The following is a 23942-nucleotide window of genomic DNA, read 5'->3' as shown; positions in this document are numbered from 1 at the left end:
TGAGATAAGAAATTTATCAGATATAGAGGTCAGAATAATGATGGTAAAGATGCTCAACAGCTTTTCATAGTAACTATGAAAAAGAACAGTTGAAAATAAAGAATGAATGACACTACTAAAGAATACATTGTAAGGAATACACAGTATATTAGGGGAATTTGAGGATTTGATCAGTGAATTAGAAGATTGGTAGGAAAAAAATCAATCAATCAAAGAACCAAGAAGAAAAATATGATTAAAAAACAGGGGACAGGGGACAGCTTAAGGGAGCTGTGGGAAAACATGCAACATGCAACAACAATATTTGCATAATAGGTGTGCCAGAAGGGGAAGAAAGGGAGCAAGGGATAGAGAATGTGCTTGAAGAAATAATGGCAGAATACTTCCTACCCTGGTGAAGGAAAAAGTCACACAGAACAGAAGGCACAGAAAGTTCCAGAAAAGAAGAATCCAAATAAGCCTATGCCAAGACACATCATACTTAAAATGACAAAAATTAAAGACAAACAGAGAATCTTAAAGGCAGCAAGAGAAAAGCAATTTGTTACCTACAAGGGAGCTCCCATAAGGCTGTCAGCTGATTTCTCAGATTTCTAACCTATACACCAGAAGGGAATGGCATGAAGTACTCAGGTAATAGAAAGCAAGGATCTAAAAATAAGATTACAATATCCAACAAGGCTATCATTCAAAATACAGGTTGAAATAAAGAGCTTCCCAGGCAAAAAATGCCTAAAGAAGTTTATCACTACCACGTCAGCATTCTAAGAAATGCTAAAGTTACTGCTGCAATCAGAAGAAGAAATAGAGAAACCTAGGAATATGGACTTAAAATGACAGCAAATTAGTACCCTATACAATAAAAGCCTAATATGCCAAGTGCCCAGTTGAATGGATCACCAAACAATTGGGCACTTAGAATATTAGGTTGTTTGGTCTACTTTCCTTCCTTGTTCAACCAATCAAAGCGCAATAGGCTAATGATATGCTAAGACTACTCAACCACTCGCTATTACGTGCACTGACCTCTATTGGGGCAGACACTCTGAATGATAGGTTAGCTTGCTGTTGGGGTCTGGCTGATTGGGGACGGACATGCCCTGGAGCCCTCCCATGGCCCTTCCCTGGCTGGTCAACCTCCTGCAACCCTCTCTGGCCCCACCCAACCATGCACCATTGGGGTCCCTCTCTGGCCCCACCCAACCATGCACCATTGGGGTCCCATGCACCAAAGAGGGCCTGGCTTGTGCCCTCTTTCAATCTAGGTTGAGGGAACCTCCTCTGCCCCTTGAGTTCATTAATTTTGTGCACTGGCCCTCTATCAATAATAACCTTAAATGTAAATGGATTAAATGTTCCAATCAAAAGACATAGTGCAGCTGAATGGATACATAACGTAACCCAACTATATGTTCAGAACAAAGGATGCACATAGGATGATAGTAAAGGGATAGCAAAAAAAATTCCATGCAAATGGAAAAGAAAAGAAGTTGGGGTAGCAATACTCATATGTGACAAAACAGACTTCAAAATGAAGGTCATTATCAGAGACAACAATGACCATGACATAATACTAAAGTGATCGATCCAACAGTAGGACATATATGCATTCAGTTTAGGAGCACCACAACATATAAAACTTCTAGAGGACTTTAAGGGAGAGATTGACAACAATACAGTCATAATAGGGACTTCCCTGGATATATCTTCCAGACAAAAACTTAACAAGGAAAAGTGACTAAAGGCACACTAAATCAGATGGATTTAATTGACATTTATAAAACATTTCTATATTCCCTAGAACTGCAGAATATACATTCTTCTCACGTGCATATGGATCATTCACAATGATAGATCACATCTTAGTACACAAAACAAGTCTCTACAAGTTCAAGAAAGATTCAAGAAGATTCAAATCATATCAAGCATCTTCTTAGATCACAGTGAATTACAACTAGAATAAAAACCCTTGAAAACATTCAAACATTTAATAGCATGTTATTAAACTATGAATGGGTTACCAATGAGATCAAGAAAGAAAGAAAAAAATTTCCTGGAAACAAATGAAGATGAACACACAACAACCCAAAATGATAATGAAAACACAACAATCCAAACCCTATGAGACACAGTAAATGCAGCCCTTAGAGGGAAGCTCATAGCACTACAGGCCTGCCTCAAAAATTAATAATAAACTCTTTAACCCTACCACTTAAAGATCTAGAAAGAGGACAAAAAGAAAAGCCCAATGTAAATAGAAGGAAGGAAATAATAAAGGTTAGAGTAGAAACAAATCACATAGAGACTAAAAATACAATATAAAAAAATCAATGAAACAATGAGCTGATTCTTTGAAAGGATAAAGAAGATTGATGAAGCATTAGCCATGAAGTGGACAAATTTCTAGAAAAATACAATCTCCCAAAATTGAATCAGAAGGAATCAGAAAATATGAATAGGCCAGTAGCAACTGATGAAATAAAAGCAGTAATAAAAAAAGATCCCAGCAAACAAAAGATGGGGTCAGGATGGCTTCATAAGGGAGTTTTACCAACTATTTAAAGAATAACTAATAACTATATTCCTCAAACTATTCAAGAAAATTTAAGAGGAAGGAAAACTTCTAAGCTCTTTTTAATAAGGCCAGCATTATCCATCTTCCAAAACAGATAAAGACACTACAAAGAGAGAGAATTACAGGCCAATATCCCTGATGAACACAGATTATGATAAACTCAACAAATTATTAGTAAATTGGATCCAGCAATATATTAAAAATAAATATGACCAAGTGGGATTTATTCAAGGTATGTGAGTCTAGTACAATATTTGCAAATCAATAAGCCCTATCCAGTTTGGTTCAATGGATAGAGTGTCCTGCAGAGCCCTATCCAGTTTGGTTCAATGGATAGAGTGTCCTGCAGACTCAAGGGTTCCAGGTTCGATACTGGTCAAGCCATGCACCTTGGTTGTGGGCATATCCCCAGTAGAGGGTGTGCAGGAGGTGGCTGAATGATGTTTCTCTCTCATCGATGTTTCTAACTCCCTCTCCCTTCCTCTCTATAAAATAACAATAAAATATATTTTCAAAAATTAAAAAAATAAACGTGATACATCACATAAACAAAGAGAAAGACAAAAATCACATAATCATATCAACAGATGCAAAAGAAGCATTCAACAAAATCCAATATCCATTTTTTATAAAAACTCAGCCAAGAAGAAGCATATTTCAACATGATAAAGGCCATATATGACAAACCTACATCGATTAGCATACTCAATGGGCAAAAACTAAAACCATTTCCCCTAAGAACAGGAATAAGAAGAGGTATCTGCTTTCATCAATCTTATTTAACATAGTACTGGAAGACCTACCCATAGTAATAAGACAAATAGGATAATTAAAAGGCATCCAAATTAGAAAGGAGGATCTAAAATTCTCATTATTTGCAGGTAACATGATATTGTACATAAACACTAAAAACTCCACGAAAAAAACTACTAGATTTAATTAATGAATTTGGTAATGTAGCAGAATACAAAATCAACACCCAAAAATCAATGGCTTTTTTAACACACCAATAATAAATTATGAGAAAGAGAAATTTAACAAACAATCCCATTTACCATTTTAATAAAAAAAAAAAATTTAAGATAATTGGGAATAAACTTAACCAAAGAGGTAAAAGATTTGTTCTTGGAAAACTACAGGGCATTGAAAAAAACAGATAGAAAATATAAACAAGTGTAAGAATATACTGTGTTCATGGATTGCTAGAATTAATATCATTAAAATGTCCACACTACCCAAAACAATCTACAGATTCAGTGCTAAACCCATTAAAATACCAACAGCATATTTTACATTATTAGAATAAACACTCCAAAAATTTATATGGAACCAAAAAAGATCCTGAATAGCCTTATCAATCTTGAGAAAGAAGAATAAAGTTGGAGGGATCACAACTTTATAAAATTATAATACAAAGCCATTGTAATCAAAACATCCTGGTACTGGCACAAGAACGGGCATTTAGATCAATGGAACCAAACAGAGAACTCAGAAATTAACCCAAGTCGTCCTGCTCAATTAATATTTAACAAAGGAGGCAAGAACATACAATGGAGTAAAGGCAGTCTCTACAATAAATGGTGTTGGGAAAATATGACAGATATATGCAAAAGAATGAATCTAGACCACTAACTTTCACCATACACAAGAATATATTCAAAATGGATAAAAGACTTAAATGTAAGTTGAGAAACCATAAAAATCCTATAAGAAACTATAGGTAGCAAAATTTCTGACATATCTCCTAGCAATATGTTTACCAATACATCTCCCAGGGCAAAGGAAACTAAGGAGAAAATAACCAAATCAAAATAAAAGCTTCTACACAGCAAAAGAAACCATCAACAAAATGAAAAGGAAACTGTATGGGAGGATATATTTGGCAATGATGCATCTGAAAAAGGGTTAATATCCAAAATATATAGAGAACTCATACTACTTAACAAAAGACAATCCAATTAAAAATGGACAAAAGACTAAATAGACACTTCTCCAAAGGGACATACAGATGGCCAAGAGACATATGAAAAAATTCACAAATTCAATGATCATCAGAGAGATGTAAATTAAAACAGCAGTGTGGTATCACCTCACACCTGCCAAATTGGCTACCATCAACAAATCAACAACTGACAAGTGCTTGGCGAGGGTGTGGATAACAGGGAACCCTAGTACTTGCCTGGTGGGAATGCAGACTGGTGTAGACATTATTGAAAACAGTATGGAGTTTCCTCAGAAAATAACATTTGGAAATGCTGTTTGATCTAGTGATCACACTTCTGGAATATATCCTAAGAAACTCAAAACACCAATCAAAGAATGTATGCACCCCTATGTTCTTAGCCGCACAATTTTCAGTATTTAAGTGCCCACCAGTAGATGAGTGCCGCATTAAATAAAAAATGATCTGTGACTCTTTGAGACAGCATAGACGGACCTGGAGAGTGTTATGCTAAGTGAAATAAGCCAGTCAGAGAAAAGACAAGTATCACATAATCTCACTCGTATGTGGAATGTAATGATCAAAATAAACCTATGAACAAAATAAATCCAGATTCATAGACACATAGAACAGAATGAGGAGACTCAGAGGGAAGGTAGGGAAGGGTTGGTGAGTGAGAAGTGATGGACTAATGAGGGAAATAAGAGACGTGTGTAATACTTTCAACAATAAGTTTTTTTTTTTTAAAAGAACTCATGCCCTTTGTTCTTTGTTATGATGCTATATTACTTGGCCTTGTAAGGTTAGGTTTGGTTGCCAGTCTTAGTGATATCATGGCCTTCACCTTTTGTTAGGTGGGGTAGGAGTGGATTTAGATAAAAACTAGTGAGGCAGGATGTTTTTTCCATGACATATTTAGTGTGTTAAGATCCTCTGTTTTGCTATTTGTCCGTAAAACATTTGTGGAGAAACTTCACTGTGCCATTTCCTTACTAGGCTGAGACATAGTTGGTTCTTTTGAGGATTTAGTAGTCTAGGTCTAGGTCTGGGTTATTTTTACTCATCTGGCCTCTCAAGTATTTACATTTCTCATACCACTAGACTAACAAACTGGACCTGACTGACAATATGTTAAATTTATGGTTTATGAAGGAAAATTAGTACATAACTAATTAGCAGACCCATACTCAGAAAGTGTTGGTATAATAACCAATGATTAGACAAAAAGTTTACATTATTTATTAAGTTAAAAACTTTAAGTTAAAATGAATTATTTTAAGGAGATATTCTTTTCTGAAAATAATTTGGACAGTCTGTTTTTTGTGGGATAGGAAGCTAATTAATGACTTTCCTAGGTAATACTGGTGATGAAGACTGACTGATTCCGTATTTAAACTCTTCATAGACTCAGTGATAGCAGGGATATTTAACTGGAGTCTTGGGTTTTATTTGCATCTCATACTGTAGCCTTTCTCTTCCTTTTTTCACTTCTATAAAGGCAGTTCTTGCAGAGGTATTTTTAATAGGGAAAGAGGCAGTGACATCCTTGTGCTAAAGCAGACAGGAATTTCCAGGGGCCAGAAAACAGAGAATATTAAACACTATCGCCAACCCTGAATAAATATAACTGAATCTGATACTGTTTTATATATTTCATTTTTGTCATGCAGAGTTCTCAAGGTTTTGTCAAGAATTTGTGTCAAATCAGTAAATAGTGGTTGACTAATGATGAGAATAGAGTCCCTTCCAAATTTCTATAAAGAAAATAGAAATGTTCCTTATTAAGTTACGATATGCCCAGAGATTGTATGTCATTTCCTAGAGAAGAAAGATTATAGGTGTAAAGCTCTGTCTCTGTGTATTAGAATGAAATTTTCATGAAGTCTGGGTGCTGTAACACACAGAGTATCCCTAGCATCTAGAATCATGACCTCCATATAGTGAGCAATCAGCATTTATTGAATGAATGTATGATTGAAATACCTCTAGAATGAGGCTGATTTCATTCATGCTCTGTAGTAGGATGAAAATGTTCTTTAGATAAAGCCTCTTGTGAGCTCACCTATCAACCTTTTACTTCAGAGCTGGACTCACTAAGCCAGTGCAGAGGTGGGGGAGGGGTGTGTGTGTGTCTAGCCCACAGGCTGTATAAGACCAGTAAAATCATCTGGTCTGGCCCTGCCAAGACATTAGGGGTGAGTTAATTAAATTTTTGACCAAATATAGCAGGCTAATTTAAAAAAAAAACATATATGAGCATTTATCCCAATACTGTTGGCAGTATGGGAGAGCAGGCTGATTTTTCAATTGATAATTTTGTCTGGCCCATGAATTACATCATAAATAGCTAAATGGACCTAGGCAGGAAAACTTCTTGACAGAGATTCTCCATCCCTGTTCTAATCAGTAGGAGAGTCCTGTTTTCCAGTCAGGTATCTCTCCCACAATAAGAGAAAAGTTGGCACTTTTCAAGTGTGCCTGTGTGAACCACTCCTATAGTCCAATGATGTGATAAAATAAGTGTGTGATTCAGGAACATTGAGAATCAGATTCTTCTTCCAAGTGACCACACTGATGTGTATACAGTTGACCCTTCAACAACACAGGAATTATGGGCACTAAATCTTGTATAGTTGAAAATCCAAGTATAACTTTTGATTCCCCCAAAACTTATCTACTAAATGCCTTCTGTTGACTATAAGTATTGCCAATAATATTAATGGTCAAGTAATGCATATTTTTTATGGATTATATACTGTATTCTTGAAACAAAGTAAGCTAAAGTAAAGGAAATTTTATTAAGAAAATCATAATAGGGGAGAACCAAGATGGTGGCATAGGTAAACACTGGTATTCGCTGCCTCCCACAACCACATCAAAATTATAACTAAAATATAAAACAATTGTCATTCAGAACAACCTGAAATCTGGTTGAATGGAAGCCCTACAACTACAGAATTAAGGAAGAAAGTACATCATGACTGGGAGAATGACAGAGTAATAGAATGGGCTGGTCCAACACCTACATATGATGTTTTGTTAACGAGGAGTGATACTTTGGTTGCAGATTCCTCCTGTGGAGAAGCAAGGGGTTCCAGCCCCACATGAGACCCCCAGCCCAATGTTCCAGAGCTGAGAAGAGAAGAGAAATCCCTGTAACTTCAGCTATAAAAACCAGGGGGATTGTGGCTGAGTGACCCAGGCAATTCCTCTTAAAGGATTGGTGCACGAACTTATATGAACTCATTCCCTCTGAGCATCAGAACTTAGGCAACAGCTTTGGGGGTGTTCCAAGGATATACATGGAGGAACTGGATTGTCTGGCATTGGGGCAGGAACTTGGAGTTGGATTTACTGCAATGTATTTTTTATTTTTTATTTATTTTCTTTGATTTATTTTCTCTGTAGGATTAGTTGTCTTTAAAAAATATTTCTGGCCCTGGCTGGATAGAGTGCTGGCCTGTAGACTGAAATGTCTCAGGTTCAATTGTGGTCAAGGTCACATGCTCAGGTTGTGGGCTTGAAGCCCACTAGGGGGGCGTGCAGGTGGCAGCTGATAAATGATTCTCATCATGATGTTTCTGTCTCTCTTTCCTTCTCCCTTCCTCTCTGAAATCAATAAAATAATATTTAAAAAATTTCTGGACTAAATGAATTGCATGAGATTGGTTGAATATGCTGACAGTGTGAATATGTCCCATTTACCTTGTGTACAATTTAAATTTATAATGTTTAATGTATTTTAAATAATAGATTGACTAGTCTTAAACCACAATAAGTAACATGAACTCAAAAATGTTTGCTATGCATAGGATAGATATTTTTGTAGCTTATCATTCCTTTAAGAGGAAATTAAATATCTTATTAGATAATTAAAGTGTTAATTTATCCCAGTAACAACAAAGATAAAAAATTTTTACCTGTATAAATATATGTAGAAATAGTCACTGTCTATCTTTGCATACATGCAATTGCAAACAAAAATGGATTCATGAATATCATTGTAATAATTGACTATCAATTTTTAGAGGCTATTTTGATATGCACTTACAAGTATTTGAAATGTTTGTACTGGGTGAATACCTTAAGCATGTTCTTTGCTATCTCCTCATCACAGATATATTTTTCTGGAAATAATAAATAATCATCACTGCTAAAATTTCTGATTTGTATCTCAGAATCAACATGAGTAAATGTTTTACAATAAACACCAATTACAGTTGTCAAACAAAAAGCGAGCAAATGGGGACAGTCCAGGGCTACTTGGCATTATTGCTGCCCAATTCTGACGTCTCCTATTCCGTCCTCACACAGCATGCACACACACTCGGGTGCTCCACAGAAGAGCTGTTTCCCATGCACACACACTCAGGTTCTCCATAGAGACGCTGTTTCCTTACCTGCCTCCAGAGCTTCCTCTGCAAGTGGGCAGCTCTCATTTCAGAATGTCTCATTGTGCGCTTCCAACTACGACTGTTGAGACACAGAGTTCTTGTTCGTCTTCAAGAAAACCAGGAACTTGTCAGAAACCACAAGATAGTGGGTTGAGTGTCACTGCTGAGTTGGCCAACTATAGCTCACTCTTGGCTGGGCATGGAAACGAGAAGAAAAAGAGATGTTAGTATCCCTGTGGTGTCAGGCAGCCTCTGTACTAGTCTCTCCCCTCAGTGATCTAATTCCTTCCTGACATTTTCTACTACCTTCCCCTCCCACCCCCGCACTTAGCATCATCTGGCAAATAAACTACCAGGCAACAATCTTTGGTTTCTTTTCAAACTTTGCATTGCCAAATTCTTGCGGTAGGAGGTGGAGCACTGATGGTAGTAACTGAGGGAGATGAGGTGTAGTTCTCTCAGAAACACCCTCCCAGAGGAAACCATCAACAGTCATACAACATAACATGTCCACAAATGGGTGGTAATCTGGTTACCTGGAAATGTGAAATCACTGTTTGGTTAAAGAAACTTTTTGACACTGCTGCCCACATCTTTTAGGTAAAAGGTGCTGCGGTTGTTTTTCTTCCACATTAATTTGAGCATTTCTGACAAATAGCTCATGAGTAGGACTTTGGATAGACTCAACATGGTTAATCTTGCTAAATTTGTGCTGTTGATGTTACTGTTTTGAAGTGAGAAGCAGGACACCTTCACATTATTAGTTCCTTTCAAGTCCTGTGATAGGACTGTGATGTTCTGCAGATCATGCCATGTCTTTTCCATGGAATAATTGAATTTTGACTTAAAAGGCCAAATCAGAGTGTGTGACTCAGAGCCAGATAGAAACCAAATAAGAAAGAAAGCAAACTGCTCTTCATGAGGTTCCTGTACTTCAGGTGTGTTCCCTCAGGTCATTGCTTTGCCAAATTCTGGGCTAACAGTGAACATGTATAGTTCCCACTCGATTTAAAAATATAATATACACAATTACTATTATAATAATCAGTAATATTTATTCTCTGCTTATGAGACTGCAGCTGGTGTTCTAGATCCTTGTATGTACTTTCTGTGATAGGCGGTATATCAGACCAAGTCTCTTTCCTTATGAAGTGCATTTTCTTATTTTGCATCTCACATGCAAACCTAATAGTCACTGTTGATCCACTGAACAGACTCAGGAGAGGCCCCGAGGGAACCACAGCTGATTTAGGAAGGTTCCCCACTTGGCTTTGCTGGAGGGCCCATATGGCCCACACTGCTTCTTTGACTAACGGGGTTGGGAACACTAATGTGCATACAAAGGCTTGCTGGTTTCAGCTGCAGGGAGATCTGGCAGGTAGACAGGCAGATGGAAGAATAAGCACCAGGGCCTGGTTATTGCCAGGACACACTGCATAGTCCTTCAGATGTAAACATGGATGATTAAATGGAGGATTTGGCTGTACCAGTTGAGCTCTCAAGGCTTGCATGATTTATAGTAGGAGACGCTATTTATTCTGATGATCTCAGAAACATCCGTTAGTGGACCCCACACTCGCCTGTGTTTCTTGCCTTCTCCAAGGGGCACTCCCTGCTGTTACTGAGTATGGGGAGGCGGTTACCATTTCCTCACTGATACTCTTGGGATTAGGAGTTGAAAAATCAGGCCAAAGGGGTATTCCTAAAGGTGGTCACCTGATGGCAGGTGGTTCAGGTGGGTGAAGTAGGCCCTGTGTAAGGCCTTCAGGGGATGAGGATTTGTGGAGAAGTTGTGAGCACATGGCCCACTCGGGGATTGGCTGCCACACAGCGAGAGCTTGTCAACATCCAATGTCCCCTCCTCTGTGCCCATCCATATCGGAGTATTAATCAGAACCTGCATGCTGCATGGATTTGGTTGTTGTAAATACCTTATATATGTTAACTCATTGAGTTTGCACAACAACTGCATGAGCTGTGTGGGTTTCACTACTATCTCCTCCCCCACATTTTTATTACTGGTGGAGGAAACTGAGGTGCAGAGATGTAAGGTTAGGCCCCACAGCCCCTGGAGCTGGGATTCAGGCCCTGGCTGAACAGCTTCTGGGCAGTGCTCTGATTTTGCATGTTGGTCTCTTAACACAGAGACTTTTCAAATTCATGAACTCCGAAAGGGTTGAAGGCCAAGGTGAAACCTGACCGAGCACTGCATCTTGCTCTGGGGCTTCTGGATGGTCTCCTTGCCTTGTGCTCTGGAGCAGTTCTCTGACTCTTTTAGGTCATTGTTTATGTGCCTGACTGACCATCAACATCACCTGGGAAGCTTTAAAAACGCACATTCAAACACCCTCCTTCAAATGAGTTCAACCAATCCTTGTGTTTTTTGCCTCAGGAATCTGTTTTCAAAAGTGTCTAGATAATTCAGAAATGTGGCCACGTGTGAACACCCTGCCTTCCTGTTTTGGAATCTGATTTTATAACAAACAAGTGGAAGAACTTTTATTTTCTATGCAAATGCCCTACTACCAATCCTGTTTTGTTCAGCTCACTACTACTGCCATAGCTTCGGATAGCCATGAGCCCTGTGCTATAAGGCAGAAAGTTTGATGAGAGTATTAGCAGGGTAGTATGAATGAGAACAGAGGTTCCTAGATAGACCTAGAGAGAGAGTAAGGCTAGAGCAGCTACAGATCAGATGAGACCTAAGGAGGAAGGAAGAATATCAAAGGGGCTTGTACGACAAAAAGAATGATGCCTGACTTCCTCTGAGGCATTTAGATTTTCATTTCATACTTATCTTTTTTATGGTTTTTGTCCCCACATGATGCCAATGAATGATATAAGTCAGTTTTCATAGTGTCTGCTGTTACCCCTCTTAGCAGGAAATTCTCAGGGTGAGCCCTTCATTTTTCTATGTACCTCACTGTCACCTGGGTTTTGAGAATTGGTCCCTGCTATCCCATTCTGTGGGACATGGTAGACTTATTTGTGAATGACTCACCTATTTCAGTGTAGGATGTAAAATCTGCCTGCCACCATTTTGTACTTCCTCAGGATTTATGCTGGGCATTTTGTGGACATGCTAAAATATGAAATTAGCTTGTACACATTTTTTCTCTATTTGAATTGGAAATAAGTATCTTATTAATGTTTGCAAAAAATATTTTAAAATGTTTATTGGTATTTTCATGTATTTTAAAATTTAGATGCTTCCTTTAACAACACAACTCAACTTTATTGAATAATCCTAATATATCAAAAGATAGAGCTGTCACAACTGAAACAACTAGATGGACGACTGAACAATAGGCTGCTTGGGATGACTAGGTCAGCAGGGAGGCTAGTGAGGGATGACCAAACGACTGAACAGCAGGCTACAAGGGGTGACCAGGCCAGCAGGGGAGGGGCAGTTGGGAGCAACCAGGTCAGCAAGGGCAGGGGGTATTTGGGGGTAACCAGAGTGGCAGGCAGGTGAGCAGTTAGGAGCCAGCGGTCCCAGATTGTGAGAGGGATGTCAGACATCCCCTGAGATGCCCTGTATTGGAGAGGATGCAGGCTGGGCTGAGGGGATAATCCCCTGCCACATGCATGAATTTTGTGCACCAGGCCTCTAGTAAATAATAAAATAATGGCAGTAATTATAAAGTAACAAAAAGGAAAGAGCTAAAATAATCAGTGTTTTCTTTATTCTGTGATGTTTTGATTTATGCTAAATAGTTCAATGCTTCCTCAACCGCATCCTGTATTGTTTTGTGGAACCCTTAGACTAAAGCATTGTGGCATGTCATCATGATTCATCTTCCTGAAAATCGTTCGCTACCCCTGATGTGACTGCCACCCAGCCCACCACACATGCTCACAGACATGCATTTCCTTTCTCCAGCACTGCTTGCAGGTTGGACACTGCCTTGTCAGAAATAAAGCTGGTTTTATATAAACATCCCTTGTGTATTCAGACTACAAATAGTGAGTTTAGCACATGTAATCCCCAAATATGTCTGCTGCTGTTTCCAGTCTGTTTCCATCCAGCATGTCATCAGCTGCCCTTACAGCAGCTCTCTTCCTGGTGTTCTGTGAATGGTTCATTTTGTTCCTTACTCCTAATAATTTATAAGTGAATATCAAACCAACTATATTGTCATCGCCTTGTTACAGATTTCCTCCTTTGCTTTATTGGACAGTAAGACGTACAAGCCCACTTTGCTTTGTCCCCACTTACTGTCTCAGACTTATCCATGTTATCCCTGAAACTTGTTAGTTTTTCATGACTTCCTAGTTATTTAATCGGCTCTTATTAATGGCATTTTGGTAGGTTTGAGCATTTTCTTTTTCTTATTGAATTTATTGGAGTGGCAATTCTATAGGTTTCAGGTTACAATTCTATAACACATCATCTGTATATTTTATTTCAAACAGTTTATTTTAACCATAGTATCTATTTACTGGGTCATACCATGAAAAAAGAATGTTTTATTTATTTCATTTAGTTTTATTTATTTTTAATTTAATAAAATTTTATTGTTCAGATTATTACAATTGTTTCTCCCTTCCCCCCCCCCCCCCATAGCTCTCCTCCACCCGATTCCCACTCCACCCTCTGCCCTTTCCTCCCCCGCACTGTCCTCTTCCATAGGTGTATGATTTTTGTCCAGTCTCTTCCCATACTCCTCATATTCTTTTCCCCCTGAGAATTATCAATCCCCTGCCATTCTATGCACCTGATTCTATTATATTCTCCAGTTTATTCTGTTCCTCAGATTTTTAATTCGCTTGATTTTTAGATTCACTTGTTGATAGATATGTATTTGTTGTTCATAATTTTTATCTTTATTTTTTTCTTCTTCCTCTTCTTAAAGAATACCTTTCAGCATTTCATATAATTCTGGTTTGGTGTTGATGAACTCCTTTAGCTTTTTCTTATCTGTGAAGCTCTTTATCTGACCTTCAATTCTGAATGATAACTTTGCTGGGTGGAGTAATCTTGGTTGTAGGTTCTTGCTATTCATCACTTTGAATATTTCTTGCCACTCCCATCTGGTCTGCATAGTTTCTGTTGAAAAATCAGCTGACAATTGTATGGGTGCTCCTCTGTAGATAATTAACTGCTTTTCTCTTGCTGCTTTTAAGATTCTCTTTTTGTCTTTTACTCTTCGCATTTTAATTATGATGTGTCTTGGTGTGGTCCTGTTTGGATTCCTTTTGTTTAGGATTCTACTTGTTTCCTGAACTTGTAAGTTTATTTTTCTCACCAGGTTGGGGAGGTTTTCATTCATTATCTCTTCAAACAGGTTTTCAATATTTTTGCTCTCTCTCTTCTTCTGGCACCCCCATATGTCAGATGTTGGCATGCTTGAAGTTGTCTCAGAGAATTCTATCTTCAATTTTTTTAATTTTCTTTTCTTTTTGCTTTCCCAGTTGAGTGTTTTTTGCTTCTTTGTATTTCATATCTTTGACTTGATTCTTGCAATCCTCTAGTCTGCTGTCTTGTCCCTGTATAATATTTTTTATTTCAATCTGTGTATGTTTAATTTCTAGTTGGTTCTTTTTCATATCCCTGAGGGTCTTGTTAAATTTATCAGCCTTTTCTAGGAAATTCTTGAAAAACCCCTTATAACTGTGGTTTTGAACTCTATATTCAGTTTTTTGTTTTCCTCCATTTCTTTAATTTGTGATCTGTTTCCTTGTCTCCTCATTTTCACTGCTTCCCTGAGTTGGGTAGGGTAGCTTTGTGTGCTAGGTGTCCTATATGGTCTAATGAGTTGGCTTCCCAGTTACCTGAGGTGGACATTCTTGGTGTACCCCTTTTTGGACTGCATTTACAGCCTTTTGTAGTTAAGTCTTGATTGTTGTTGGTGTCACTGGGAGGAATTGACCTCCAGGCCAATTGTCTGTGAGGATCCACTGTATCTATAATGGAAGAATTACTGTTCTAGAGACACCTTATGGGGCAGGACTTGTTTCAGTGGGGCTTTGGTGTTCACTAAGTCTGCTTCTTGAATGTGTCCTTTATGAGAGTAGTTGAAATCTGGTGTTGACTCACACCGACCACTAGATACACTAGCTTCTGGATCTCCAATGGGGTGCAGGTCAGCTACTGTCTGAGGCCACCCAGCAGGAGCTACAGTGAGAACTACAGTTTTCTCCTCTTTGCTTGGGGTTTGGAAAGTTTGGAGCTGTCTGACCTGAGCTGCAGTTTGTTTGGTTAAGCTGTAATAGGGCAGGCCATTTATATGCAAAAGCTGCTGTGTGGAGCTTGGGTGGGTTTGTAGGATGTGAGGGACTGAGTCGCAGGGCATTGCTAGGCTAGGGCATGGCAAACAGCGATGGCTGCCAGTCAGCCGCCTCTGTGTTTCCCCATTTCCAAGTCCCTGTGTCCCACACCCCAGTGCAGTAAACAACGATTGTTGGGCACACCTCTACAAGAAAGTCACTTTCACTTTCTGACTCGATGGTCGACAGTCCAGCTTCTCCCTGTAGGAGTGTGGGTCCCCCATGTCTCCCCAAAAACTGGATTTCAGAGTAAATGTCTCCCTTTGCATTGAAAAAAAAAGCAGCACTGACAATCGCCCACCATCAGCCCGATTCATGCACCTCTGTACCTCAGCTTTCCGGTGCTTGTGCACATCTCAATGCTCTTTTCTCTTTCCTTCTAGTTATAGAACTTCCACTCAGCCAACTTTCCCGGGGTTCTGGGTGATAGAAGTTTTGTCTTTTAGTTGTAGTTTTGAAATCGTTGTGTGAGGCAGCAGTTTTGGTGTTTACCTATGCTGCCATCTTGGTTTCTCTCAAAAAAAAAGAAAGTTTTTAAAAAGGTTTTGCTGGCAACTTATGTGTGTGTATGTGTATGTGTGTGTGTGTGTGTGTGTGTGTGTGTGCATAGCTGCAGGCAGGATTCCACTGAACTTTGGGAAACATCCATATATATATATATATATATATATATATATATATATATATATATATATGATATATGATAATTAGCCAGGCATCACAACCACTCAGGAGGAGCTGAGTACGCAGATGGGTGGGAGGAGGACTGTGTGTGGCCCCCAGCCTCAGCAGCCACAGAGAGGCTGGGACTGAGGGCAGGCTGGAGCAGAGACCCAACATACAGGAAGGCCTGTCCCACCCCTGCAGACACAACATGGTGGCCTGTGTTATGAAGGTCAGGTGCTGGTTCCACTCAGGAGTGGTTCCTGAATTGCAGTTGATGTTATGGCAAAGAATCAAAACTGAGAACTTTGTTATAAACACAAAAACTTCAAAAGAACTTCAGTGCACATGCTTCCTCTTCTCTGGGTGGTGCCTCCTTGCATGATTTTAATCACACACTGGGCCTCTAATATTGATATTAAAAAAAAAAAAGCCACAGAGGATTTTAGTACAAGACCCAATATAAACATTATATGAAAGTACTTAGATACTTAAAGGAAGTTAGTTGGCCAATTGCTCTCCAACAGGGTCTGTGAATGAGCTAGTATCCTAAGCGGTTCTCACTATGTGGCTCTTTTATTTCTAGAATGGGTTAAAACTCAATCTGGGATTAAAAGATGGTGTGAGCAAAGGGAAGTCAGCAGAGATGGGTGGTTGGTCAAATGTAGAGATCCAAGTTACCATGAATTTAGTATGCTGGTTTTTAGCATACTGAAAAATAATTCAAAGTGTGCTTTACAAGATGTGTTCTGGCAGGAGAACAATGAATATGCCTTTGTGGATTGATTTGGTAGTGGAGGGGGTGGCAGGAATTATGTCATTAAAACATAATTAGTCACTATGTTATAAAACAATGCCTTTTTGTTTGCTTTTTTACTTCTTGAGATGAGTGACAAGCACAGAAATTCATAGGCAGTGTGGCCTTATCTTTCCCTGAGAATATAATAGGGATACAAATGTCTGGTGTAATAGCTCCACCTTCTGGTGGATTGGCAGAGTAACAGTTTATAAAATGAATTGATCTGCACAGTATTTAAGTATTTAGTACACAGCTTACGTACTAAATATTTTAGTACCTCACTTTGGCATAGGCACTAACGTTGAGTCACGTGTTGAATATCTAACCCAATTAGTTGAAGTGTCAAAACAGATTTTCGTTGTTGCTACTATTAGATTGGGTTTAACCTTAAGAATCAAAAGGAATGAATTTCAGTTGATGTTATGGCAAAGCATCAAAACTGAGAACTTCATTATAAACACAAAAACTTCAAAAACCTTCAGTGCACATGCTTCCTCTTCTCTGTGTGGATTTTTGGAAAGATGCTGAGGAAGCAGGAAAGGTGAAATACATAATTTCTCATTATCTTCATTCTGCTTCCAGATATTCTCAAGATTCGCTTCAGCCAACAGTTGCTTCTATGGAAGTTTCCCTGAAGCCTTGGGTAGTATTAGTATTCTTCCCACATGGACTGTGTTTACATTGTGCCCACCTAGCATGTGCAGTGGCTATGCTTGTTGGCTTGCTGTGGTGTTCCCAGTGCCCACTATCATAGCAGGCACTCAGAAAATGTTTGTTCAGTGAATATGTTACCAATATATCAATATGAGAGAGGCAGACAGTACTGCCCAACTGTGTGTTCCTGTAGTTACAGATATGTGAAGTGATGGGAGTAATCTGAGAACAAGAACTGGACATGTTTAAATACAGTAGCGCTATCCCAAGGGCACTAAATTGTCTAATTGGTGGTAACTGCCCACTTCTGAGCTCCTTTTATAGGTTTCTGAACACTTGACTTGCATAATGATTCAATTTAGGACAGGCAACTTAGAGGACAACACACTGCTTCATAAGATAGTTTTCTTACCTCGTGCTTTAACTGCCCAGTTTTTTAGTAAATCCTTAGAATAAGATAGAAAAATGAGTCTCGAGAAATCACTGAGAGAAACTTGAGCTGGAATGAGACTTAAGAATGTAGAAAGTTACTTCATTCTCATTAGATAAACTTTCTCAGAGTTGTTGTGTGTTCATGCTGCAGGGCTGTGTGGGAGGACAGTTTTGTGGAGTAGAGACCTCAAGGAGCTTCGCAGGGAGTCAGAGGAAGTGCTGGGGTGACCTCATGCAGTTGTTCTCTCTCTCTCTCTCTCTCTCTCTCTCTCTCTTTTTTTTTTTTTTAACCCAAAGAGCAAGGCACACCTGCAAGAATGTAGACTCAGTGTTTGCCCAGCAAACTGATATTAGCTAAGCACACTTGTCTGTACTTCAGAGTATGTGAGGGTTGGTTATCCTTGGCAACTGAATTTTCTTGGCAGCTTGTTAAATTCTTCGTGGTTGCAAGCAATTAATGCTGTAGACAAGTTGTGTGTCTGTTTTTAGGGTTAAATTTTAAGTCTTAATTACTATACCTGGAGTTTATTGTGGTGGCTGTTTGTGTATCTTTTAATAACATGAGTTCAGGGTTATTTTATGCTGGTTTGAGGTGACCAATTCGCATAATTAGAACAAAGGACCAACGAGGCTAGTTCCTGTTTTTTGTTGCTTTTTGTCCTTGAAGGTGCTGTTTGGGGAACAGCTGTGCTTGCTGCCCTCGCCCATTCTCACAGAATGAGGCCATGTGCTTACATGTGAATTAACCACAGTTACGTATTGGAAGGCAATCTATTCGGTTGTGATGGTCACTTAGGCTATTATATATAGAGATTATTTTTATGCTCACATACATACATATTCAGGCAGGCATGCCCTGATTTTATAGTTCAAATATACATGTATTTGAGTTACCATGATTTGGTTAAATAATACCAGTCTCCCAGCAACATGGTTCAAATTTTAAATACCACGGTGCATTATCTGATTAACTCCATTAAGTATAAACTTCACTGCTAGCTCTCTAGTTCAAAGTTCACTGTGTAAATGACACATGTGCCTTATAGTCAGTGATCAGTCACATTACTTCCTTTACTGCTGGTTGGTGATTGGTCCCTGCACACCTGTCTTTCTGATCGTGCATGTGCTGGTGGTGAGGTATGTTTGACTAGGTGAACCCCATGATGTTCTACAAAAATGAATGATCAGAAGAAAGAGTTGACTGACACAGATGAAATTACAGCAAAGGAATGGAAAGTGATTACCCTGGGACTGGAATTTGAATCAATTGTAAAGAGATCTATAGAAGAAATAGCTCACTGGGAGTGTAGAGAAAGTGATGCTGGCAAGAACTTCATATTAAAGGAGTTTCCTGAGATACAGGATAAAATGTTGGAAGCTGACCCGGAGTTAAAGAGGAGTGCGACAGTCCTACAAGGCAAAGGCAAAGGTGCCCACTCCGTATCCTGAGCTAAATGCCAGCTCACTGCCACTGTTCACACTGCTCTTAATAAGTTTTCTTTTTTTACAAAGGAATAAAACACTTTAATTCCCAATGTTTCCAATGCTATAAATTTACTATTTTTCATTTATAACCAGTAGTAAGAAAATTTTTAACATTTTGACAAGAAGTTTAAAGTTATGGAACAATTGATTATTAAGATTGCTTTGCACACTTTCTGTTTAGCAGTTATTTTTATGCTATACATTACTGTGCAAGCTGAGGTCTGAATGTGTGTGTATGTGCACACATGTGCCTGTATGTGTAGGTAGATTTTATCTGTGGCTTTATATCAGCATACTAAAATATGTTGATGCAGCTCAGAAAAGATGCATTGGGCTTAATGGTGTTGTGAAGCACTGTCCCAGATCACTCCAAACTTAAATAGTACATGTACATGTTCTGCCTGATATTCATCTTCTTATACATTTATTCATTTTTTCATTGTGGTGGTATTTCTCTAGCTGCACAAAAATAACATAAAAATTTGAAGACATGATATAGCTCAGTTTTTTTTTTGAAAAATACATATAGATATTAATTGGTAATTGATAGATGGCTTCACTATTATTGAAGATATTTTGTTTAGGTTAGTAGTAACAATATTAAGCATGGAAAGTGGTTTTTGACACTATTTAAAATAGTTACCAGGTTAAGAGCTGAATTACATTTGTACTGAATCTGCCAGCCCTGGTTATACATGTTCTGGGCTGGTCTGCGTGTTTTGTTTTTAAAAAAAATATATTTTTATTGATTTCAGAGAGGAAAGGAGAGAGAGAAAGAGATAGAAACATCAATGATGAGAGAGAATCATTGATTGGCTGCTTCCTGCACGCCCCCCTACTAGGGATTGAGCCCACAACCTGGGCATGTGCCATTGACTGGTATCGATCCTGGGACCCTTTAGTCCAAACCAGCCAGGGCACTGTGTATTTGTATATGTGAATGTGTCAGAGCTGGGAAGTTTTATTTCTAATATTTAAATCTAGACTTAGACTTGGTGACTCTGAAAAATCTAGTGACAAACCCTATTCCTAAGCTATGCTTATTTAATCAGACACGTAGCTCATTTCTGAGAGTTGAGGCTGTGGAGACTACCCAGACTGCAAGCAGTTGATATTCTGTGGCATTATTCAAAGAGGAATTGGCCACTTTACCTTTATTAAGAATGTTTGCCTATGAAGGAATTTCCATATCTTGGGATTTCAAATGACAAAAAAGGATATGTGGCCTAAAAGCCACAATACAAAATTTCTTTCCTCATAATTGTGGTTTATATAGACCTTAAGAATATCCAAAACAAAAGTTGGCATTAGAATCCCATGAGTTGCTTGATAAATAAAACATTCATTACAGTCTTATTTCCTTCTCTTCAATACTAATAAAATGATTTTGTGTTCTTTTCAGTCCATAGATAAATTATATTTAGTTTATATTTCCATGCATATAAATTAGGAAAGAGCAGTCAATATTTGTAACATTTTCTCCCATTAAATTCATGTGTATGGAAGCTATTTTAGCTTTTGTTCTTTTTTACATTTGTAATATAACTTTATGTGGGCCTTAATTATTCTTTTCAAATGCTTGCATCTTATGTTGTTTTCTAGGCAGCTCCAGGACACTGTGTGTGTGTGTGTGTGTGTGTGTGTGTGTGTGCACATGCTCTTTCATGAATTTTATCACTAGATGGTGATAGAGGGCTGGGGAGGTATGCTAAACAAGTGCTTCTATGAGATGGCTTGCATTCTGTTGAAATGTGAAAATCTTAAGAAATATTTACTTTTAGAATTCACTTAGGGATATCAAAGATTATTTTAAGTATCATGTTGAACACAATTTATTTTTAACATGGTAAATGCCTAATAAATATTTATTGATTTATTAGCTATCTTTTTATATCCTGGGAGAAATATTTATAAAATTTCAGCGGTCCAAAAGCTTTATTTTGTCCTTGTTTTCTAAATTTTTTCCTAACATGTCATATTTCTTTAGTTTTCCCTAATATATCACTTTTCCCTGTGTCTATCAGAAAATTTCTTTTTGTTTAGGCTCTTATGCACACATGCATATACCTGCCAATACACAATTTTGCTTTAGCTGTATAATCTAAATTTATGAATTTTCCTAGTTAGCATTCCCTGAAAGCTTTAGTTGAGGAAACCTATTGTAGTACTGTTTGGAAATGAGAATAGAATAGTGTGAATAGGATAATGAATACAGAGTGTAAGACATACACCAAAAGATACTCTACATATCAGTTTCATTGAATGTAAGTTTTAGAAAAAGTAGAAAAAAAATATTTTTTTAAGTTGTCTGAATATGTTTCGCAAGGGCATACAGGAAAAACAACTATGTTATTTATTACTTCCTGAGAGGATCCTGCAATATTGAATATTATCCCAAAGCTCCGTGTAAGAAATGTTAGATTTCAGGTTATTTCCAAATTATCCATTAATTTAAAATTTTTTCAATACTAATGTATGTTGTATTAGCTTCTAACATGAGCAAATATTTAATATTCCTATTGATAATATTTTATCATGTAAATAATTTATTCTTGGTTGACCAGAATGAATAACTTTTGAGACCACAGTATGGGCCTTGATGTGAAATATAAGCAGTATGATTTTGGTATTTTTTGTAACACAATTTATTTATTTTTATTGGGGATAGTATTATAAGATGTTCCATTAATACAATAATGTAATCCTATATAATAAAACCCTAGTATGCAAATCAACCAAATGGTGGAAGGACCAGTGGAATTGATCACTATGATGCACACTGACCACAAGGGACAGACATCCAACACAGGAGCTGCCCCTGGTCTTGGAGGCAGGTGACTGGTGGTAGCGATATGGGGCGGGGGGAAGGACAGAGCCTGCCAGCTAGTGCCCTGTCAGTCACCTCCCATGGCAGTGATGAGGGGGAGTGGGACGCGAGGCAGCACCAGGCCACCAGCCAAGGCAAGTGCCAGCAGGGCTTTCTGGTCTCCCCATTTGTTGGTCACCCCACAGATGACCCTGATCACAGGCCAGGCCTAAGGACCGTACCCTATATATTGGGAACAGTCTCTTAGATTTAAAAATTAAAACCTGGCAAGGCTACTCTAACACTGAAAAAACAGGATGATGGAGCGATGACATGCATGGACTCTGGCTTGCACATTTTGTGGTCAGCCCTGATTCTGACACTTAAAACTGTGCGACAAAGCCAATTACTTAAACTTTTCTCTGCTTCAGTTTTTCCACCCATAAGGTGGGGAAAATGGTCCTACTGCCTCAGAAGGATCATGTTATGTGCTACTTTATATAATCAGGGCAAAAAAATTTACATATATATATATATATATGGCTGCCATACATCAAGATGCCTTTCACCTGTATGAAAAGTATGGCCACTGGTGTACGCAGCGTCTGAGATTGTGAGAAAGATGTACGACTGCTAGTTTAGGCACAACACTCATCCCAGGGTCCCAGATTACCAGAGGACACAAACCAAGCTGAGGGATTCCCTCCCTCCTCCTCACCCCCATCTGCACAAATTTGAAAGAGCACAAATTCTAAGTGTAAGAATTTCGTGCACTGGTACTCTGGTTTCAGAGAATAAAATCACTATAACATTAAATGTGCCCTCTATATAGTGTTCCAATTATAGAATCATTAAAATAATTTGAAATATTTTAAAGACTTCAGAGTTGAGGTCTGGGGGTAGAGATGTATTTGATAAAGTTCAGAGTGCTAAATGGAGCCATTTGATGCTGCTATTAAAGAGGGTAGATTCTTAGTTATGGGGTTCTAAGTGATTGTGCATTTATATGTCATACATGCACACCTTCATACTCACATAGTGAAGAGGATAATATTGTTTTTGAGGTGTTTGATCGGGAGCTGCGATGTCATGGAAAGAAATAGGAAATGGAGGGATAGGATGTTATGCTGAGGGTTTTTTTCTGCACCCTTCACTTTATATATTATAGATCACCTGCATTACTCATTCTCGGTAATATGGGGAAGTTGGAGAAAATAATTAGCCTTTCAGACTTCTTTCACATTAGCTGGTGTAAAACATGGCATTCTTTACTAGGTAGTAGCATACAGTTTGGGGAGGGAAACAGCTATTCAAATAACCAAGTGAGGTGAATATATTCACGTTTTGAAGTGCCCCTGAAATTCCTGGAATTAAGATCTTGATGGAGAGATGGATACTTGGATAGAGATCCTCAGATAATTCTTTTAACTCCTTCACTACCAACCCCTTTGCCAAATCTGACTCACCTTCTAGATAATTAGCAGTCCCCAAATTCTGTTCTTATACCTTCTGAGGATTATCATTGTTTAGCCAAGTTATTCTTGTTCCCTCTTTTGCGTACCTTAGTTTTTTAGAATTTTGCGGACTGTTTAAAATAGTTTAAATAAAGTATTGTTCTTTTATATATACGGGAGTGTGTTTATCTCTGTTCACAGTAATGTCCTCTTGTCAGCAAATGTGTCACCAGGACACCCCTCTCCCCCTTTTCATGCTTCCCCAGCTCCTTATCAGCCTTAGCAACAAACCAGGCACTTGAGCCATAATGGAGCAACTGGAGGCTTTGGAGTGAAAGCTCAGGGATTTATCTTAAAGGGAAAATATTGTAAGATTTAGAAGATTGCTTATACTTTTTGCCCTTGATTTATTGAACTCTATTTTTCAACCTAAGGTTATTAAATGAATGATATTATTAAAGCTTGAAA

At 38.3% G+C, this 23942-nt stretch overlaps 2 protein-coding genes across 3 annotated transcripts in view; one reads left to right on the top strand and one right to left on the bottom strand.

Annotated features, from left to right (window-relative positions):
* The window catches only part of MED12L (mediator complex subunit 12L), a 353473-nt gene that overhangs the window by 180905 nt on the left and 148626 nt on the right, over positions 1-23942 (top strand). The window lies entirely within an intron of this gene.
* Positions 1-23942, bottom strand: part of P2RY14 (purinergic receptor P2Y14) — a 71747-nt gene that overhangs the window by 40944 nt on the left and 6861 nt on the right. Inside the window, exon 2 of the mRNA XM_036443870.2 lies at positions 8918-9104. The gene's annotated coding sequence lies outside the window, so the exon portion shown is untranslated. The remainder of the gene's footprint in view (positions 1-8917; positions 9105-23942) is intronic.

This window comes from Pipistrellus kuhlii, unplaced genomic scaffold, assembly GCF_014108245.1.
Source record: "Pipistrellus kuhlii isolate mPipKuh1 unplaced genomic scaffold, mPipKuh1.p scaffold_m20_p_2, whole genome shotgun sequence".
In the NCBI taxonomy this organism is placed as follows: Eukaryota; Metazoa; Chordata; class Mammalia; order Chiroptera; family Vespertilionidae; genus Pipistrellus; species Pipistrellus kuhlii.
Note: the sequence above shows the minus strand (reverse complement) of the source record. Positions and strands in the feature narration are given on the sequence as shown.